The 8,853-nt window shown below is 43.6% G+C and overlaps 1 protein-coding gene across 3 annotated transcripts in view; it reads left to right on the top strand.

The window, feature by feature from the left end:
* Window positions 1-373: 373 nt before the first annotated feature.
* SLC6A15 (solute carrier family 6 member 15) overlaps window positions 374-8,853 on the top strand; it is a 44,948-nt gene continuing 36,468 nt past the window's right edge. The window contains exon 1 of one of the 3 annotated variants that reach the window (XM_020777777.3): window positions 374-547. The gene's annotated coding sequence lies outside the window, so the exon portion shown is untranslated. Of the gene's footprint in view, window positions 548-1,041; window positions 1,155-8,853 lie in introns of those variants that run through there. The other 2 variants (XM_020777782.3, XM_078376976.1) reach the window with 2 other exon arrangements.

Here is an 8,853-nt window from a genome sequence, read left to right as displayed (position 1 = left end):
GGGGTTAGGCGGGGAGGGGGTGAAGGAGGACGGAAAGGAGCGGGGAAAGCGGGCCTGACGAAGGGCGGGAGCTCTGCTTTGTTCTCCCAGAAAAGCCTCCAGCCTAGGTTTGGCGGTTGCGGAATGGGGCAACGCCCTCAGCGGAGTGTGTGTGGGGGGGAAGACCCTGCGCTCCGTCAAGCCTGGCTGGGAGGAAGATGCTGCCCGCCGTTGCAGGCGGCTCTGCGTCAAGGGAAGGGCGGCCCTGCCTTTGCCCCCTCCCTCCTGCCCGCCTTCCTTTCGCTGCGTTTTAAATGCTCTGCATCGGAAGAGTCGCCCACATGTCGCTCCCCTCCTTCATAGAGTCACACACGCACGCGCGCGCTCCCCCACCACACAGTGACCCAAGCCGCGCGCGTGCTCGCTCCCGCCCGCTGGTTAAACCCCATCATTGAGTCTTCTCTTTCCCATCTCCGCCACATTGCAGGGGCTGCGGAAGAGGGAGCGAGAGGGCAAGAGGGAGCGAGGGACTCCTCCGAGGTACACTGGCCGGCCCTGGTGAGAGAAGGTAAGTGAAGGGCGACGAGCCACACCTGGAACGCGCAGAAGAGCGGAGGCGAGAGTGAATAGAGGGCTCAGGCAAGCCTCGTGGTCGCCGAGGCGAGGCTGTGGGGTGGCGCGTGGCACGGAATATCACGCCGCCAGGTATCGGGGAACTGAGAGCCCGCCAAGGGCGGAGGCGGCGGCGGAGGGGGGGCGGTCAGGGAAGAAACCATCTGTCCCCAGATGGTGGTTTTGCCTTCTCCCATGGGAGAAGTAGAAATATGCAGCATCCTAGATGGACCAGGCGAGAGAAATGACACAAGGCCATGATGTGATGAACCAGATGGATCAGAGACCCAATATGGGAGTCAAGGGGAATGGACTCATAACCAAGGGGTTTTTTTCCACAACGTTGATGGGCATTACCTCTCCCCCCCCCCATCTCTGCAGAGCTCTCCCATTCCTCCCGCCCAGCGTTGGAGCACAGAAAAGGGCATTCGCGCGCGCGCACACACACACACACACACAAAGGAAGGCTGGGGCGGGCGAAGGGGATGTCGAAGGCCAGGGCGATCCTCTTGAGACTAATGGATGGATGGGCCCCGGATCAGCCGCAGCGCAGGCTGGAAGAGGTGCGCGGTGCCTCCTGCCCTCCCTCCGGAGAATTTGGCAGCTTTGGGGCGGTGGAGGAGAACGAGTACAGACGGGAGTATCCTTCCTGCCTAGAAGATACCCACACAGCAGGATGATGGAGCCAGGGTGGTCAGACTGAAAAAGGAAGGAAAGCAAGAACGGGGGAGGGGGAGGCGAGAGACAAAACAAGAGGAGGCTCCGGCGGGCGTCAATGTAGGTTAGTAGGGTTTAGGGGCAGTAGAGCTTCCCGTATTCTGTGTCAAGTTTTCATCCTCCCCCCCCCACACACACACACACCTTGGAGGAGGGAGGTGGCTGCAGGAGCCGTCCGGCTTAGCGAGCAAGTCCATTCTTGCAAGAAAGCAGGTTGCCCGTAGCATCCTCCTTCCAGACAGATCTTTAGTGCGGCCTCCTGGTCGTTTATTTTGCTTTCGTGACATGTGTGCGTGCGTGGAGAAAGAACGAATAAGAAACCCGGCCGTTTCCAGCGGAACGCATGGCTGGCATTTTGCTTTCTTTCATTGACTGCATCAGGAGAGTGCAGGGCATCGCAGCTTTCGGCAGGTTGATTTAACATTTCCTCCCTGCCACCACACCTGTGTTGTGACTGTGTCGCTTAGTGTGTTCGGCAGGAAGGCCCCTTCTCTCTCCCCCCCCTCCCAAACCTCCGCGATCTGATTGATAACTGAGGTTACTAGGCATAGTTAATTGGAGAGACTCTCAAAGACTTTCTAAAAGGAAAAACGGGTCTTCCCTTGTAAAGGCTTGTGGCCGATCCCAGAAGGTGACGAAAGACGGCATCAAGGACGCGGGCGACCCTTCTCGGATCTTTCATTCGGAAGGATAAGGAGGGAAGGAGGGGTTCCATCTGCTAATTTGCCCGTGCTGGGGTGGTAGCAGGAACTCGGCGTAGGGAGGAGGGGGGAAAAAGGCAATCCTTCCATAGGTGGGAGGCAGAGGGAACGAGATCCTGAGGAGAAAAGCTGCCGTTTCATCCCAAGTTACAGCTCGATGACAATTAGAGGCAAGGACGGGCTCGGCTTCCCTAGTGCATGGTGCAATAATTCCAGCCTGCCGCTCCGTGACGTCACCGTGTTTGGGTGGGTATGTTAATGAGGAGCCGCTCTTTCTGTCTGGAGAGCAGCGCCTTATTTTCCTTCTAGCCAGAATGATCAGCCCCACCCTTTTCTGTTCAGGTTGCCTGTAAAGGAGAGGTGCTGTCTTAAAATTTATAGTGTGATTGATCCCTCCTTGCAGTTATATTTCCTCTATATAAATTAAAACAGCAAAGCTCTGACTTGCTTGGACTACATTTTGAGGCTTTGTTTTGTTTTTGTTTCTTGTTTAGGATATCCAGTGTGATACATAAAATAGTTGTGGCCATGTATTGTGTGTATAATATTGCCCATAAAAATTAACATATATCTTACTACTATCTGTCTCTGCAATCTGCATGCACACTGTTCTCCCTCTAATACAAACATTGATTTGGAGCCTAAAATTGTTAGCAGACTCACTTTGAAGTAAGTTCCATAGGGCTCCCTTGGGCTCCCTCCATAATCCATAAACATGTTTAACTTTCTAAGTAATAATGGAACATTTTAAGTAATAATGTATGTGACTTGCAAAGGAAGAGAACATTTGAAATTGAATTGAAATTGAATTTCTTATTTCCACAATTTCATCTTTTCTACATCCTTATGGTTCCTGAATTCCCAAGAGCAGCTTTAGAGTGGAATGCAGAAGGAAGGTGTAGGTGAGAAAGCCCCATTCTATGAATGTAAACTCTTTTTTTTATTACTAGAAGGTACATTTAGATTTCCATCTGTAGTGGACATGGGTGGGACAGCAGCATTAGGCCCTGAATCATGTGTTCTGTTACTGAGCAAACTGTGCATACAGATTATAGAGATAGATGAAAACGAGACAGAAATGTATATATTATTTCTTATGGGCAATATGTTTATACTCTATGAACAATTTCTTACTGTTAAAGTGAGAACATAGAAAATAATTTAGAATGATAAAGAATTTCAGTTTTCATTGGCATCTGCTGAAATTTAATTTTTGTTTCTGTTTCTTGCATTCAAGATCACTTCATGCTGTGTTGAGATATTTTAAACAGAGCACTGCTAAATATTAGTCACAGCAGATTTCTTTAGACTTAATATAAGATGTGTATGTCAAAGAAAACTGAAAGTAAGGAAATAGTTTAATTTTGTTCCTTTTGTAAAGTGCTTAAATTAATGAATTGAAAAACTGATGACTTTTAAGAGTCAGATGGTTCTTCAGATTGTATGTTATGACTGTGCATTAAAATCAGTTTGGGATTTCCCCACATACTACCCTGTAAATGAATATTATGAACGGAAACATTAACCAGATAGTTTTGTTTCCTCCTGGAATGGGGAAGGTGAGACCATTCTGCAAAAGGACCATGAAATTGCATCAGCAGTCTGCTGTCAGCAGCTTATATGCTTGCTGGTGCATACAAATGCAAATCTGTCTGTTAGAGGCATAGCATCAACCTCCTTTGAATTAAAAAGGAAGTACAGTTACTAATTATTATGTGTGGTTGTGTCAAAATCTGTCAGTTTGCAATTCCTCTGTAATTATCTGCAGTTCAAATAATAGTAGCTAGGCACTGTTATTATCTGGCATACCTGGAACCATTTTTTGTACACACCCAAATTCCTGTGAACGGTTGTAAATTTAGGATCCAAATCTAACTGATTTTATCTTAGCGGGCAGAATTCCAAATATGCCAGCAAACATATTAACTACTGATCTGCTGTCACAATCTTCTGTTTCTTTTTGCAGAATACATCTGACCTTTCCTTTCACACAGAAAAACAAACAAAAAAACCCCACCCTTAGTTTTCAGATTTCAACTACCTTCCCACACACCTGGAAATTAGGAAAGATATGCAGAAAAATGAACGTGGCATGATATAAATCAACATTTCTAAAAGTAATGATAACAGGGCAATTCTACAATACTGTTTGCAAAGATAGCTTTATTAAAATATAGTCTCTGGATTATTTGTGCAATACCTGGAGAAAACACTGGGAAGTTAATTGGATCCAATGATCAACCTGATGAACTCTGTAGGATTTCATATACACTGCAGCTAGGAAAAAGCCTTTGGACTAGAACTTCCAGAATCCAAAAAAGGTTCTTTTCCAAGCTCTGATAGACAAAGCTGTTTCTCTGCCAGCTCTGCAAGATCCCCTGAGGTGATTCCATAGTGATCCTTCCACTATCTTCATACTGATCTGTGGAAGTAGTGAAAACTGTTATCATGTACTCTTAGATTTCAGGCACCTTTCTCGGAGGCAAGCCTCTAAAATGTACAGATAGAAAGAACCTCATTCAGTTGGCTTTTTGCATGGAATATGGCCGCAGAGACCACTGGTTGCAGAGCAGCCATCATGTTTTCGCGTCTTGCATATGTTCCAGCCTATGACTTGCATCATCTCTGGCTGTTGTAGATTTATCTAGATGGGTGGTATAAAAGCCAAATAAATAAATAAAATATTGATCATTCTGGCTGAGGATGATCGGAGTTGCTGGCAGAAACATCAGGGGAAAACAGTGGCTCTTAGGAAAATCTTAGTCACCAGGGAAAACTCATATAGACTGTAGGTTGTAACAGCGGGAAACAATTTTGTAGGGCTCTTGGCTACAGTACACTTAGATGACGAGGAGGAGCATGGTTACAGATTGCATGACATGTTGTGCCCAAAGGAGAAGATCCTATTGGCAGGCCCAAGCAGGCCGAATGAATAATTCTTCTTGCATTGTCCTTACTTAAGTACATTTTGTGTCCCAGGGCAGAAAGTACATGTGTCCTGATGACGTTGAGGGGCTTTTATAATATTACAGATGGCTTAAAGGAAAAATAAAGGCTGGCCTGCAGAAGAGGCACATCCAGTGATGTTACAACAGACATGTGTCAGGGCTTCAAGATTTCACTGTAAATGTATCCAATCCAACTTTATCAGTTTGTTTTGCAACAGTGTACTGTTGCTTTGATTTTTCTGCTACTGTGTTGTTGATCTGATTTGCCACATGTAGAGCTTCAGGAACAGCCCCTATTCTGATGATTCCAAGATTTGGCTTGTATAAAATGACAGTAGGATCTAGTGCTGTTAGGCCACATACCATCTTGAACTTCAAAGGACTTCTCTCAATCAGGTTTACAGCAACAGTTACTACCATGTACTACTCCAAGCAAAACTTGGCCACTAGACATTCATTTAGTTTATTTTGTGTGGTGGGTAATTCTTTGCCATTTTCATCTCTCTGATCATGTTTTCCAGTTTTCGCAGGGGTTGACTCTTCACCCTCTCTGGTTTTACTATCTGAACTTGTACTTGACTTTGAACCTAAACATATTACCATGGACTGTTGATTAATTTTCAGGTTCTTATGATGTAATTGGTCCTTGTGCATGAGACACTATAGCTTTAATCCCCATATTACTTACTTCAAAGGTTTTGTAGCGCACTTTACAATAACCTTTGCACTTGTCTCGAGCAACTGGTGATAGCCATGGAACGAAGTCAGGATGAAGTTTGAAATCCAGCCACTGCATATTAAAACTGTCCTCATAGAAGCCATCTTCAAAATGTGGTTTCAGATACAGCTATACACTGAACCACCTGCCTGACACCAAGATGGTAGCAGATTTGTTTTCTGGCAAGTAGGAACTTTCCAAAGCTGGGAAAGCTTCACTTTCACTTTCTGGTTCCAGAAGGTGTAATGAACAGAGCAGCAGCAAGAAAGGAGGTGGAGTTTAAGTGCTCGTAGATCATTTCTGCAACCTAGAGAAGCAGACAACCCTCATTTGCAACCTTTATGCATGGGAGAAGTCAGGGAAAAGGGTAAGGGAGGTGGTATTCTGTAAACTCCAGCATTTTTCACTCCAAATTTTTCACATTTGAAAAATTTGTATGGTGCATAGTAGAAAGTGCTAGTTGATTGTGAAATCCAACAGCAGCAAAACTCATTTGCAACTCTGTGCTAGGTTTAGCAGGAGACAAAACATCAATTCCATACACAAGCATGGCCCCAAAATATGCTTATCTTTATACGTAAGTTAAATTCAATTCTAGCAGGTGGGGATGAAAACAGATGATTAAAGTTTGTATCTTGCTAAATGTTTAAACTAGCCTTGCTTTGCAAATGCTACGGGCAGACCTTGGGAATCATGCACAGTAGGCTGGTTGCTGGGGGTGGAGCTGAGAAAAAAGTGTAGCTGGGAAAGGGCATCATTCAATTTTACTTATATCCTGCTACTTCTCTATTCCAGTTACCACAAGAGAAGATCATGCTCTTGCAGCAGCAGGTCAAAAATCCACTGCTTGAATACATTTTAATCACAATTTCCCTGACTTTCCCTGACCAATTTCCATTTCCCTGACTTTCCAGAAAGTGGCAACTCTGTAATAGTAATGTTTCAAAGCTTCAACAAAGTCCATTTTCTGGACTGTAACTCCCAATGGCCATGCTGATGGGATGGTTTTTGTGGAACTGTTGTCTAGAAGAATAACTTTTAAGTCGTGAGAGTATTGTAGAGTATGTAGATTTTTTGAAACAACAACAACAACAACAACAACAACAATAACAAAAGAAAGAAAGAAAGAAAGAAAGAAAGAAAGAAAGAAAGAAAGAAAAATCTGTCCTGATGGTAAACATTGAAACTCATGGGGATAGGGACCAGATAGAGCATTCTCCTTCTTATTGCCCAGCTGCTCTCAAATGAATAAGTTCATTTCCACCTGAATGATGGATGTACAGTAGGCATGACTGTTCTCCCATACCTGGTGAACGTTCTGGTTCTCTGAAAAAAAAATTGCAGTAAGGAAAATTGCAGTTTAGGAAACAGTTTTTTGGATTTTTTGGGGGGTCCATGCTTCCTAAAATTTCCAAGTCACCCAGAGTCCTGTAGGCTGGGAAATTCCAGGAGTCATCAAAAACCCAACTTTTTCAAGCTCTAGTTTTGCTCCTTTATTTGCTCTCCCATCGCTGACCTAAATTCTATGTCTGCACTGCCATCAGAACAAAACTTTGTTCTTCTCCCCTTTCCACCTCCACTGTAGCCTTTGGTACCATTCAAAAACTATGGTTCGGGGGGGGGGTACCAGAGTAGTTTGGGGGTGTTATGAGTTGCTGTTGTTGTTTAATCGTTAAGTCATTAAGCCGTGTCCGACTCTTCATGACCCCATGGACCAGAGCACGCCAGGCCCTCCTGTCTTCAAATGCCTTGCGGAGTTTGGTCAAATTCATGTTGGTTGCTTCAAAGACACTGTCCAATCATCTTGCCCTCACACTTTCCTGACATCAGGGTCTTTTCCAGGGAGTCTTCTCTTCTCACGAGATGGCCAAAGTATTGGAGCCTCAGCTTCAGGATCTGTCCTTCCAGTGAGCACTCAGGGTTGATTTCCTTCAGAATGGGTAGGTTTGTTCTTGCAGTCCAGGGAATTTTCAAGAGTCTCCTCCAGCACCACAATTCAAAAGCATCAATTCTTCGGCGGTCAGCCTTCTTTATGGTGTTATGAGTAGTTGTCATTAAATGTGATCTGCTAGATTTAAGGCAGCTAATTATTCCCAGACTTCCATATTTTAACACAGTTTTGATAGTTGTTACAGTCAACTCCCTGGAGGTCTCTCATGTGACTAAACACTTTCTGATTTATTCATATAGAGTGCTTTGTATTCACCAACTGCATTTTGCCTTTTAATCCCCTTTAAAGTAGGAAAAGTGATTCTGAACAATTTTTTTTAAAAAAAACCTAGGTATTAAAGTATATGAAAGCTACTAGGAAATTGCCTACATGTAAGACTGTTCAGATGACAGTGAGCCAAAACACATCTGCAGTAGACTGGTAATAACAGCCTATTAGCACTTTAAAGGATTATCTGTTTAGTGTACATAGCTCTTTCCTCCCACCTAAAACACAGAATGTTAAGGGTTTGATTGAATCTTAATAATACCGTGTCAGACTAGGACCATAACAGTGTGTGGAAAGGAGAGAGAATCTTGTGAGTTATGGTATATTACCTGATAAGAAGGAAAACAAACAATGAAGACTTTGATTTCTGTTCTAGTTCATCTGTCAGTACTACTTAACATCTACTTTGGGTATTAAATTTCAAAAGGATTTGATCACTAATGAAATAACAATGCAATACTTCAAATATGATTCTTGAAAATTAATGTCACAATGTATCCAGAAATGTGGACAGAAAAAAAGTCCATTAGTAATTTTGTACATTTTCCTATTTATACAAATGCCATTGCATCATAAAATTAATCAGTAGTTTACATTAATAATTAGTAATCTAAATACCATATTGCCCCCAAAATAAGACAGGGTTTTATATTAATTTTTGCTCCAAAAACACATTAGGGCTTATTTTCAGGGGATGTTTTATTTTTTTCATGTACAACCATCTACATTTATTCAAATACAGTTATGTCATCTTATGGTTGCTGCACAGTGGTGGAGGGCGGGGTTTCACTTAACCGGGGCTTATTTTTGGGGTAGGGCTTATATTAGAAGCATCCTGAAAAAATCATACTAGGGCTTATTTTCAGGGAAACAGGGTAGAACGCTGGTTGGATAGCTCAGAGAGCTGGGTGCCTGGCTGTAATGCCAAAGGTTGGGATTTCGAATCCTCGCTATGGTTTC

Source organism: Pogona vitticeps, chromosome 5 (assembly GCF_051106095.1).
Source record: "Pogona vitticeps strain Pit_001003342236 chromosome 5, PviZW2.1, whole genome shotgun sequence".
Taxonomy (NCBI): Eukaryota; Metazoa; Chordata; class Lepidosauria; order Squamata; family Agamidae; genus Pogona; species Pogona vitticeps.
Note: the sequence above shows the minus strand (reverse complement) of the source record. Positions and strands in the feature narration are given on the sequence as shown.